This window comes from Elephas maximus, chromosome 20 (genome assembly GCF_024166365.1).
Source record: "Elephas maximus indicus isolate mEleMax1 chromosome 20, mEleMax1 primary haplotype, whole genome shotgun sequence".
Lineage (NCBI taxonomy): Eukaryota > Metazoa > Chordata > Mammalia > Proboscidea > Elephantidae > Elephas > Elephas maximus.
This window is the reverse complement of record NC_064838.1, coordinates 80188339-80201462: the sequence shown is the minus strand read 5'-3', so window position 1 is coordinate 80201462 and position 13124 is coordinate 80188339. Positions and strand designations below refer to the sequence as shown.

Here is a 13124-nt window from a genome sequence, read left to right as displayed (position 1 = left end):
CCTTGTAAACCCTATATTTTTGCTGTGAATCAGAATTGAGTGGACGGCCGTGGGTGTGGTTGAGAAAGGCATATGCATCTAGAACAACCACTAATTATGAGACGATCATTAAGTGTTTCATGCTGATAGTTAAAAGGCTAATCCCTATGTTATCCTCCATGTGTCTGTCAGTCTGTCATACTGTGGGGGCTTGTGTGTTGCTGTGATGCTGGAAGTTATGCCACCACTATTCAAACACCAGCAGCATCATCCATGGTGGACAGGTTTCAGTCAAGATTCCAGGCTAAAACAGACTAGGAAGAAGCACCTGGCAGTCTACTTCTGAAAGGAATTAACCAGTGAAAAGCTTATGAATAGCAGCAGAACATTGTCTGACACAGTGCCAGAAGATGAGCCTCTCAGATTGGAAGACACTCAAAATATGACTTGTGAAGAGCTGTCTCCTCAAAGTAGAGTCGACCTTAATGAGGAGGATGGAGTCAAGCTTTCAGGACCTTCATTTGCTGCTGTGCCATGACTCAAACTGAGAAGAAACTGCTGTAAACCTTCATTATCAAGACAATGCATTATTTTAGTTCAAATGCGTTTAGTGTCAAGGTGGGTCCCTTTTGAAACGTGTGAAGCTCAGTAGACCAGAGTTGGAGCCTCATTGTTGTGTATGTTGAGCATTCTATTAGGTGATGCTTCCTGGATGTTTTAGTTTTGTAAACTTTTACCCCCTTTTTTTCTTTTATTTCTGTGAGATAAGGATTACAAGCATAATTATGGCTTTCCTATGTGATAGTTAGGGATACCTGATGGGTTTGTTTTGTTTTTTATTCTGTGTCGTATTTAGAAAACCAGAGATTCCCCATGTAACCTAATGGAAAGGCACTCACAATAAACTAATTCTTACTGTTATATTGTTATGTCACTGATCTGCGGCACTACAGTGCCACCTGTCTTACTGGTGGATTGTATTACCAGATCATATATCTCAAAACACATAACTCATATCAAAAATTCCAAATAGATCTTTGAATCAGCATGCCACAATTAGTGAAAACACATAGCATCAAATTAAAAAGAAAAATTAATAATGAAAGGGTAAGAATTATCTATATGGAATCAAATTGTTAGCAGCAACTCGAAAGATTGAATAGAAACCTTAGGGGACAGAGAAGTTTTGTTAATGAGGAAGGAACAACTCACAAAAGGAGGGTGAGAATGGTTATACAACTTGAAGAATGTAATCAATGTCACTAAAAGATACAGGTATGAACTGCTGAATTGGTGTATGTTCGCTATGAGTCGGAATCGAATTGACAGCACTGGTTTGTTTTTACTGTGTATATTCTCAACAACATAATAAATAAAAATATATTAAAATTTTAAAAAAGAAAGAAGTTTTATACAAGATTAAACAGTATGAGCAATGTTCAGAAAGCAAGAATGTCCAATTAAGTCAATGATTGAACAAAGTGTTTTGAGCTTCTGTTTTATACCACATATGTAAAAGGTATCTTGTTAGTTGCTGGAAGGAATGCAAATTATAATGAAATGTAATTACTATTCTAAATTATTTCAGGAAAGTATTTCACTGTGGAGGATGACAAGATATAAAAACGAGGTTTAGATAGATTGGCCCTCTGTATGGAGCAAAATAAAATGGAAATACCCCATCTGCCGTATTATATATGTGAAATGAATGCTTATTCTCTCATCCTTTCTTTCCCTGTATCTGGAAGATTAGAATGTTGAGAACAAACACAGAGATGATATGTTCATGTGCTGTGTTTTTTGATTCCAAATATATTTACACTTATCTATTAATAAATGTAAATATATTGTTAATCCAATATGGCAGTTTGATCAAGGACATAATCACAACATTCATCATCAGAACACTCCAGTCAGTATTCATACAATAAAAGAGTCGGGTTGTGATAACTACTGAGAGCTAAATGCCTTCCTTGGGCTTTACTATGGTTTTAAATTAATTGTCATTTCTAATTATACTCTAAATTAAGAAATAATCATACACCAAAATTATTGTGTTTATTAGGAAGAACTGGTTTTCCTTTAATAAATATAATAGTTACTACAAAAAATAACTTTCATAGACATTGGTATCTAACTGGAAAATTTTATAACATCAGATTTATTTTTTCTTAGCAATCTTTTCTCTCCCCCTTAGTGTCTGGATGGAATTCCAAATTCAGTCAGAAACATAATAGAGAAAAATACTGTTTTCATGAGTGTAAAATGAAAACTGGACAATTTTTATATTGGTTCAATGAATTATTGGGAAAGATACATTTTTATTTGAAAACTTAAGTGTATTTATAAATTTGATAAAATTTTCAAGGAGAAACTATATAATGTCATTGGAAACACATCCCAACGATATTAATAAGGTTGCTTTTATTTTTCTTTACTTCAATTAGTAAAACTATCCATGGATGAATATTTATCATCGTTAGAATAATACAGATTCAGCATCTCTAAATCTGATAGTAAAACAAAGATAGAAAAGAATTGTTTTATTAAAACAACAGTGGCACTGAATTTTCTAACATCATCGACCTCATATATGAAAGCTTTCATAGTCACTTATTATCAATGATTATTTTAATAATTTATTAAATATTATCAGATTTTTGTTTTCATTTTTGTCGAAGGAAAATCTGTTAATCTCCTTATCTTCAAATGGAATTGTTATCTAGTCATTAGAGGCATTCTCCATTTCATTATCTGAGAAAATTATTTGAAAAAGCCTTCAGTATGTTATATACTAAATAACAATTTTAAAAGCTTGTTGCAATTTAACTTAGTCAAATATTCTTTAAAACAGTATAATCAGACTCTGGATTCAGTTCAGGAGGTAGAAAACTGAAAACGGATTTGTTTCCATTATTAAAGGACAAACATAGTCTGCAAAATCACAGCCTTTCTGGAACACATTAGATAACTGAGGTCACTGGAAGATCAGCTAACGCAACCATTGAGTAACCTGTACCAGCATTTCACTGCCAGGGGAGGGAGAGTGATCTGGAAAGAGATCCTCTCTGATGCGGAGGTGAAAGGGAAGACCTAACACTTAGGTTGTATTAAACGTCATATCAATGACAAACCAGCAGCCCTCACACTAAGTGTGAGCTAACACTACAGAAATTTGAAGCTTGTGTTGCACTGAGGTAACCATAAAGAGGTAACCATAGAATCAGCAAAACTAAAGCCCAGCTCTACTACTGACTAGATTGGTTTTAGTGTGGCTGTGGAAACCCTGGAGGAGTACTGGTTAAGTGCTATGGCTGCTAACCAACAGGTCAGCAGTTCAAATCCACCAGGTGCTCCTTGGAAACTCTATGGGGAAGTTTTACTCTGTCCTACAGGGTTTCTATGAGTTGGAATCAACTCGAGGGCAACAGGTTTTTTTTTTTTTTTGGTAGACACTACGCCCTGCAGAATGTTAGCATACTTTGTATTACTGCGACAAAGGAATACTATCTAAAGTATGGGTTAGCGAATGGATACTATGGTAAAATAGAGGGTCAGTGAAAAAGAGGAAGACCCTCAACAAGGTGGATTGATACAGTGGCTGAAACAATGAGCTCAAACACAGCAGTGATTGTGGGGATGGTGCAGTGCCAGGCAGTGTCTCATTCTGTTTAACATGGAGTCACGATGAGTTGGAATCAGCTGGCCTGCACCCAATAACAAAACGCATGGAAAAAGGAAAATTCAGAAAGAACATTTGTGTTATTTCAGAATGTCAATCCTAGCTGCAGCTCACGTATACAATGCTGGGACTTTAGTTTCCCAAAACACACCGTCAAATTTCCGAGGAGGTTTGTTTGGTTTTCCAGAATTGGTTCCCAAGTTAGGATATGCAGCATGTTTTATTAATTTTCAATTGGCATGCTGCAGAGATTAACAATCATTTGTGTCTTATATGTAAAGAAAGTTTTGTTTTTAATTATTTATTTTTGGTATTCCGTAAAGACTAATAATTGTTTGGGGAATTTAAGAGACCCAGTCCCCAGCAGCTTAAGTTATGGTATAAAGTCTCTAACTCTATATAATAGCTAGCAGGACATCTTCGGGGCCAGGGAAGAAATGTCTGCCAGTCAGGTATGTTAGCTAGAACTAGACTCTAGTTACCTGAATATTGAAATGAATACATTTTATGAACTGGAAAATATTTTAAAAATATACCTAATTATTTTCATTATGTAGAAGACTTACAAGCTTCAATAATAATATAAGCTCTGTAGTAAGTTTCTATAATAGTTACAAGCACTCTTCTGCTCTTCTAATTACAGTGTGTTTACACAGAAACCCTTTTCCTGGGTACTTATTAATTAAAATACTTTCATCTTTAGTAGTAAGAGATACTTGATGGGAAATTAGAACAATTCCTCTGTAACACCAAACACTGGGTGACATCCAATAATGTGTGTTAGAATACACAGTAAACAAAATGGTAAATCTTTTTTCCCCCTTTTCTTTCTCTTTCCTTCTTCTTTTGCACAAATTTCCTTCATTAAATCTAGTAAAGATGACCACTGAGATGTTCCTTAATGTCACCCTAATTCTGAGGGTTACATTAATGTGCCCACACAGCTAGTATGAGGACACATGGACTTGTTGGTTATCTTTACTCAGGAAAGGATTTAATTCTTTTCAAATAATGATTGACTTTACCATGACCTAGTTTATACTATTAGCCTAGATTGGAAAGAAACATTTCCAAGTTTATTTTTCTCTTTAATTTAGGGGTTGGCAAAGAGTTGTATGAAAGTATGTATGTATGTATGCAGTTATGATCAGGTAGATGATCAAACCATGACTTCAGGACAACTATTTGTCCCCATTTCTTTAAAATTAGTCCAAATACCAACCTGTGTATGTTCCTAATCCTGTCTTTTCTCGCACAATCGTCATAGCACATGTATCTATGAATCTAGGAGGGAGTGCAGAGAGTAAAATTCCTCAACTTCTGTATGTTTTTGCTCCGTGCAAAATGTCTGGATTGCAGCTCCCACTTGCATAGACTAGATAACATAACCACTCCCCCTAATCTACTCTGTGAGGACTTTGGAAAATTTTTATTTGCCTCTTTTTTAACGTGGATAAAATATGTGGTTTTCAGGATTGTAGGCTGACACTAAATTGATTACATGGAACATCTTTCTGCATTCATACCTCTACACCTACATCAACAGCTACATCTGTTCCCAGGTATACTATTTACTATGCTGTCTTTAATTAACCATGTCTGAAACTTAATTTCAAACACCATCGTGATTTTCCATTATAGTCATGATGTATAGCACTTTTAACAATTTATCTATTTTTTATACATAATATTTTCTTATTTTTAATATAAACATCACTGAAATGTAGCTTTGAACATGATTTTTCAAAATTTTGTTGATAATCCTGTCTTTCCTCACTGAATTGTCATAGCACACCTGTCTGACTCTAGGAGGGAGGGCTGAGAGTAAAATTAAACATTTCTTACAATACATGGCTGAGAATAAAATCTCTCTTCCACGAGAAAGATCATTTAACTTTTTATTGTTGTTCTGGATTAATGTTAATGTTTTGGATATTTGCTCTTTAAATGCTTCCTGGAAAAGTTTATACGACAGTTAGTATTGCTAGCATTGACTACTACCCTTCTAATTAACAAAATCACTTGGTTAATTACATAAAGTAAAAAGATTATGAATTCCACAGTCTAATTATCTTCTTTTATTCTGCATAATATCATATGTAAAAAGGTCTTTATAAGCCACTGATCTCAAGGAAGTTTGTCACATTTCATAGCATTGGATATGCATAGTATGTAGCTCGTGTACTGCAAATATATGTTACCAATAAACTGAAAGAAAAAAAAAATTGTGTGTTATACAGGATCACAACAGCTGTTGTCCTAACTGGATATAGCTCGTTAAGGTTTTCAGGGAACAGGAGCTAATTTCTATGGAGCTGTAAAGGATAACATTGAATCTATTTCAAAATTCCATGAAACCACTAAGTCAATAGGTCACCCCAACCTGTATGCAGATAAATTCTGAGAAACATTCAAGGCTTCGGTTGATGACTACTTTTAATCGGTGGGATCAACAGAAGTTATTCACATTTTGAATGGCTTGACAATTGCATTTTTCTTAAAAATTGCAAATTTCTTAAATAAATTTTTCATATCAATATTCTATTTCTGTGAAGCTGATATGAAACTCTTATTCTCTTCTAGGAGAAAGACAAAAGATTTAATTTGTTTTCCCAAACCTGAAACATAGCAGAAAATGGTGGAGGAAAACTGCACCGTGGTGACAGAGTTCATTCTCCAGGGACTATCAGACATCCCAGAGCTGAGAGTCTTCCTCGTCCTGTTTTTCCTTCTAATCTATGGCATCACAGTTGTGGGCAACTTGGGCATGATTGCACTGATTCAGGTCAGCAGTCAGCTTCACACCCCCATGTACTTTTTCCTCAGCCACTTATCCTTTGTGGATTTCTGTTACTCCACCATCATCGTGCCTAAGACGCTGGCCAATATCATAAACAAGGACAAAGCCATTTCTTTCCTGGAATGCATGGTGCAATTCTATTTGTTTTGTGCTTATGCAATCACTGAGGTAAACTTGCTGGCTGTGATGGCCTACGACCGCTTCGTGGCCATCTGCAGCCCACTGCTGTACATGGTCATCATGTCCCAGAAGCTCCGTGTGGAGCTGATGTCTGGCTGCTACCTGTGTGGAACAGTGTGTTCTCTGATGCACTTGTGTTTGGTTCTTGAGATCCCGTCCTATCGATCGAATATGATTAATCACTACTTCTGTGATCTACTCCCTCTCTTATCTCTTGCCTGTTCTGAAGTCTCTATGAATGAATTGCTTTTGTACATTGTGGCCACTGCCAATGAGATCATCACCACTGTGGTCATCCTCACCTCCTACTTGCTTATTCTCATCACCATCCTGAGGATGCCCTCTGCAGAGGGAAGGCACAAGGCGTTTTCCACCTGTGCTTCCCACTTCACTTCACAGCCATCGTTGTCTTTCACGTAACAATTCTTTTCGTTTATTGCAGTCCCAGCTCAGGCAACATTCTGGATACAGACAAGGTAGCTGCGGTGTTCTACACTGCAGTGATTCCCATGCTGAACCCCCTGATCTACAGCCTGAGGAACAAGGATGTGAAAGAAGCTCTCAGGAAAGTGATGGGATTTAACTTACTTTCCAAGGGGCCATTTTCTTAGCCAGACTTAAAGTTTCAAAAGGAAGCTTTAAGGATGGATTTGAGTTTTGGTAGAAATGGATGAATGGAAACCGGGGAAGGACATTAGTGAACTAGGGTACTATGCATGATTCTTTGTTGTCTACTCACCTTTTAGACTTCTCTTAAATTTCCCAGAGAAGAACATTGTTCAAATATATCTATCATCTTTGCTGCTCTCCTCCAGTCTCCGAGTGTTTTGATCGGGTTTGTGGGATGATACTGTTAAGCCTCATTTTTTTGATTTGTGGTTACACAAATATGTTTCCAACAAAGTGCATATAATGAGACATGTCTTTACAACGCCCTTAATTCATATAACCATTCTTACTGGATTAAATAATTCCTTTTCTTCAGAGGAATAACTATGCATTTGTCTCATACTTATATATATGTAAATATGTATTATATATAAACCTGATGCCATCAAGTCGATTCTGACTCATAGCGACCCTATAGGACAGAGTACAACTGCCCCATAGGGTTCCCAAGGGGAGGCTGGTGGATTCCAACTGCTAACCTTTTGGTTAGCAGCTGCGCTCTTAGCCACTGTGGCACCAGGGCTCTGAGCATATAATACATACATAAATAAATATACATATATATTTTTTTTAATTTGGACTGAGCTTCCCATGTGTTTTTGGATATTTGTAGGAATTAATTTTTAGTCATTTTTTGGTTATTATCTCTTTTACTACTTTTTTCTATTGCAATGTTGGTAGTTTTGAACCTTTTAAAAAAATTCTTACCTGTAAAATGAATGTAATATTACTCTACCTGTCTCATGAGCTCCTGGGTGGTGGAAATAGTTAAGGAACTTGGCTATATACCAATAGTTTGGAAGTTCAAGTCCACCCAGGTGTGCCTCAGAAGAAAGGCCCAATGGTGTGCTTCCGAAAAAGTCAGCTCTCAAAAACCTTATGAAACAGAGTTCTACTCTGACATATATGGGGTCACTGAGATTCGGAGTCAAATTGAGGACAATGGTTGGTACTTCTCATAATTTTATCATGGAAATTAAATAAACAATGAATCTCAAATTCTTACTGTTATATATGGTATAATAAATACATTTGATTAGTAAATTAGTTGCACTCATTTTTATTATTGTTTGCTCTGTGTTTCACCATACTTTATGCTCTGTATTTCACTTTAATTCTTGATTAAACAAGTAGATCATGTATTTGATCCCTTATCTTTTTCAAGTTTCTGTGTCTTTGTTAATGTTGTTTTTGAAATTATTTTAACCATTTTTACATTTGTAAATCTTACCTCTAGTATTAATTTCCTTAGGCTCCTGAATAGATTATCACAATGTTGATGACTTGAAAGAATAGAAAGTTATTCTCGTGTTAGTTCTGGAGATCAAAAATCTGAAATCAGTATCATTGGGCTGAAATCAGGGTTTTGTCAGGGCCAGACTCTCTCTAGGGGCTCATGGGAAGAATTTATTCCTTGTCTCATAGCTTTTGGTGACTTCCAGTTTTGCTTCGCTTGTGGCCCTATCACTCCAACCTTCAATGCCATCATCTTCAAACCTCTCTCCTGTCTTCACAACATCTTCCTCTATGTGTGTTTATTTACGTGCTAAATCATAAAACTGCAAGGACATGGCACACACAGAAAGCACTCTTACTAACATATCCTAAAAAGTTATCTTTGGAGCAAGGATCATGTGTTAACTCTTTAGAAACTATTCCAGTGTCCCTGTCACAGTTACTTATTATTTCAATTAAATAAATGAACACATGCTAGGTGAAAAATATGGAGTTATGTTGTATTTAAAATGAAAATATGGCACTGCCTTGAAATTCAAATGTTTTAAATGAGGTAAGATTTCTCATATTACCTGAGCAATTTTGCATTTTAAGATAAAGGTAAGGGAAATTGTTCACCTTGAACCTCCAACTGGAGCAGTTTATCAACCTTGGTGATCTTGCCATTTTGGGTCAGACAATTCTTTGCCATGGAGTTCAGCCCTGGGAACTGTAGGATGTGACAGCCTTTCTGGCCTCTACTTATTAGATGAAAACAGCACCCTTCCTCTCCTCCCTGACCCACGTCTGAGAATTCTGACAAGCAAAGCTATCTGCAGACATTGTCAAATGTTCCATGAGGAGAAAAATCACCCATTCTTGGGACCACTGAAATAGTGGATCAATATACTTCAGCTCCAGCCTTCTCATAGGAACCTTCCACATTGAACTTCCCTGCGTTTACAAAGCTTGAAGTGCAATTCAAGGCTGTTTTGTCTAAATCAAATATATCTTTCCCGCCATACTTTTCTTCATTAGACAACACATTCTCTCTAGACCTCATTTTAATTATTTTTTTGTGCTTTAATTGAAAGTTTACAGTTTAAGTCAGTTTCTCATACAAAAATTCATGCATACATTGTTATGTGATCCTAGTTGCTCTTCCTATAATGTGACAGCACACTCCTCATCCCACCCTGGATTTCCCATGTCCGTTCAACCAGCTCCTGTCCGTTTCTCATCTCGTCTCCAGATAGGAGGTGCCTATTTAGTCTCATGTATGTACTTGCTAAGAAGCACACTCTTCTGGAGTATCATTTTATGTCTTATAGTCCAGTCTAGTCTTTGTCTGAAAAACTGGCTTCAGGGATGGTTTTAGTTTTGGCCTAACAGAGCCCATGGGGACCCTGTCTTCCAGGGTTCCTCCAATCTCAGTCAGACAATTAAGTCTGGTCTTTTTAGTAGAATTTAAGTTCTGCACTCCACTTTTCTCCTGCTCTGTCAGGGATTGTCTGTTGTGTTCATTGTCAGGGTGGTCATTGGTGGTAGCCTGGCATCATCTAGTTCTTCTGGTTTCAGGCTGATTTTAATAATCTACCACTCTGAAGCCAAGACATGTTTCTTTGGACATTTTCAAGATACACAAAAACATATCACTTCATTTTATTTTGTGTTTAACAAACTTTTGATTAAAACTTTTGATCAGAACTATTTAATTGCTCATATGTCTTTTCCATTTGGGATTTAGATATGAGAGTGTAAGTCCCTGAGAACTTATGTCTGATCAGGAAGATGACCTCAAAAGTCACAAAGCAAGCATAAAAAGGCTGTGCATTCTCATAGGAACCAAATCCTTCCTATGGGAGGCAAGAACTGGTTCCAGGAACACAGAAGGCACACCCCTAATGGGTTCAGATAAATGTTGCAACGAACTGAATGTTTTTGTCTCTAAGTGTCATACTTGATTTTCCCACTAGAAAATGAACTGAGATTGACAACAGTGTAGTAAGAAGGTGGGTAATAGAAAGTCATTAATCTGGTAAGTATTCTTAACAGAATTAAACAATTTTATGGCTGAATGGGGTTCTACAAGATCATGTCTTACATTCACTTGTTAACATATTTTAAAGAGTTATGAGAATTAAATGTGAAATTACTTTGGAAATAATGAGATCAAAATATGTTAAGGCGAAGTATGTGACACTTGCTCAGAATTAATCTACCTTAGCTTGTCAGAAACTGCACCAAGGTAGAAAAAGAAACAACCAATATTGCAGATTTCATGATCATTGTTTTATGTATACTTCCTTCTGTCTAGTGAAAGAATAACTCTTCTGATAGCTACACTCTGCTTATTTACCCTAAATGTATACAACGTTTTAGTAAAAATATTTAACTTCAGTAAAACCTTTAAGAAATTGGGGAAATGGCATGGAATAACAAATGCCACAAACGGAAATTTAAAGAGGCATACTTTTATGCATCGGAATACACAAGTACATTTACAAATAGATATAAAACTGTGTTTTTCCACAGCGGGGAGGGAAATCAAATCCCTGTCCACTGGACAAAATATACTTTTCCATGAACCAGTATCATTTGCATTGCTAGTGATTGTCTGCAAGTTGCAGAGTTGTAAATTAAGGCAAGGGCAATAAAAGTGGAAATAGCCCAGATGAACGGATAGATGAGCCCATTTGAAAATCTATTACAGTTATTCCCTGTAGAAAGAATAGAAATCACCTTGCATATAATTAAAGCAGTTGCCTGAGTTGAAAAATAATAAATTTGTTATTATAAACATTTCTCAAGTTGCATTCCATAGATTGGATCTGGATAAAATAAAATAGATGTCTGGATCTACCCAGAGTTTCTTTCTATGTTGCCACTTTGAACAGTAAAGGAACAAGATGGTGAGAATATTGAGATCATTAATGGAAATTTGTTTAACACTTACCATTGTAACTTGATGAGAAAGATACTCTCATTGTCATATTATAGATGAAGAAACTAAAACTAAGAAATTAATTGTACTGCCCAAGTATTCCCAGCTACTGCGTGACAGGGGAAGAATTCAGCACTTACCTTACTAATTCAGTCTTTGGTCTTTCTATATTATCAGTGGATTTCAAGCTGTTCTAATGGATCCCTTTTTCCTCAGAGTCAAACTACATCTGAAAGTGAGAAATACAGAAATTCTGCTCTTCTATCCAAAAATCTTCACCTGGAACAGTAATGTTTTTATCTGTTGTAGAAATAAATGAAAGCAATCCAACTGGGGACAAATAAAGCCTGTTTATTCAAGGTGGTTCATTGCCATCACTTGTATTTGACAGGAACTCAAAGGCAGGCAGAGGAGTGGGAAAGTTTACATGAGAAAAAGGGAAGGCTTAAAGTATGCCCTGATTGGAGATTGTTGAAGTAGGAAAGCTGGAATTGGACTTATTAGAAATGGGGCATTTTATGCAATTGATTGTCTTGGGAGTCTATTTGGCTTTTTCTCTTTTGTCATTAATTAGAAGTGAGAAACTGTTTTAATTCTCTTGCAATCTACATTTCTGTGTTCATGGAGTTCCAGTGACCCACCCATGTCATTCACCCTTAAGTGTTCTTTTGAAACTTAAGGCTTTAAGGAGCTGGTTTTCCTGGAGCCAACTTCAGGTCAAACAGCCTCATAAACAGATTAGCAGAGATCATTTTGCCTTAGGCATTGGGTCCCCTAGAGAATGATATATGTGTACCCAGTTTGGAAAAGCAGGAACTCAATGGTCTGACTGGGAGATGTATGCATGTCCTTAGTGACTTCGTTTCTACAACTGACTGACCCTGAAACCTTGTAAGTGCTTTGATGCTATCTCCTGAGAAATTAACAAGACAATGACCTTCAGGGGACTGTCTTGCCAGACCCAGGTACTTAGGATCCTTGACAGCTGGCCACCTTGAGGATTCATGCACCTAATCCTTGAAGCCTTGAAGAACGAATGCTGTGGTGCTATATCTAAAGGCCACTATGTAACCCTTTCACTGTCCCCTCTTCGGACCACCTTTCCAATACTTTCTGGTTGAAGCTGCCCAATTAGAACTGTATTTACTCACAATAAATATAGTCTGTTATATACATTTCTGATGTTTCTCTGCACATTTAGATTTTTAACAGAAGTCAGACAAAATTCAGGAAAGCAAGCAAGACAACGACAAAATCATAATTTGGTCATAATTCTGGATCAATTACTGAGAACGTTCTGATTTGGCATCCTGGGTTATTTGATGAAGAGGTTGTGGGTCAGAGTTCTACTGTGATATATGGTCTGGACATTGCCTATTTGTATATTCAATCTGTCACTGTTTATGTATTCAGGATTAAACTTTATTTATTAATCTTTGTTGATCGAGAATCTACTATGGGTCAGGATTATATAAGGCATTGATTCTACAATGATGGAAACTAAAAAAAAATTAAAGACATCATTCATGTTGTCAGAAATCATACAGTCTAGGGAGGGACACGTATAATAAATAGATGAATAATAAAAAAATTACAAATTGTGATAAGTGCTATGAAGGGAATAACTAGGATGCAGAGATGGAGAATAATGGAGG

General features: G+C 36.3%; 1 pseudogene; it reads left to right on the top strand.

Annotated features, from left to right (window-relative positions):
- Positions 1 to 6296: 6296 nt before the first annotated feature.
- On the top strand, positions 6297 to 9833 carry LOC126063978 (olfactory receptor 5L1-like; annotated as a pseudogene).
- Positions 9834 to 13124: the final 3291 nt, after the last annotated feature.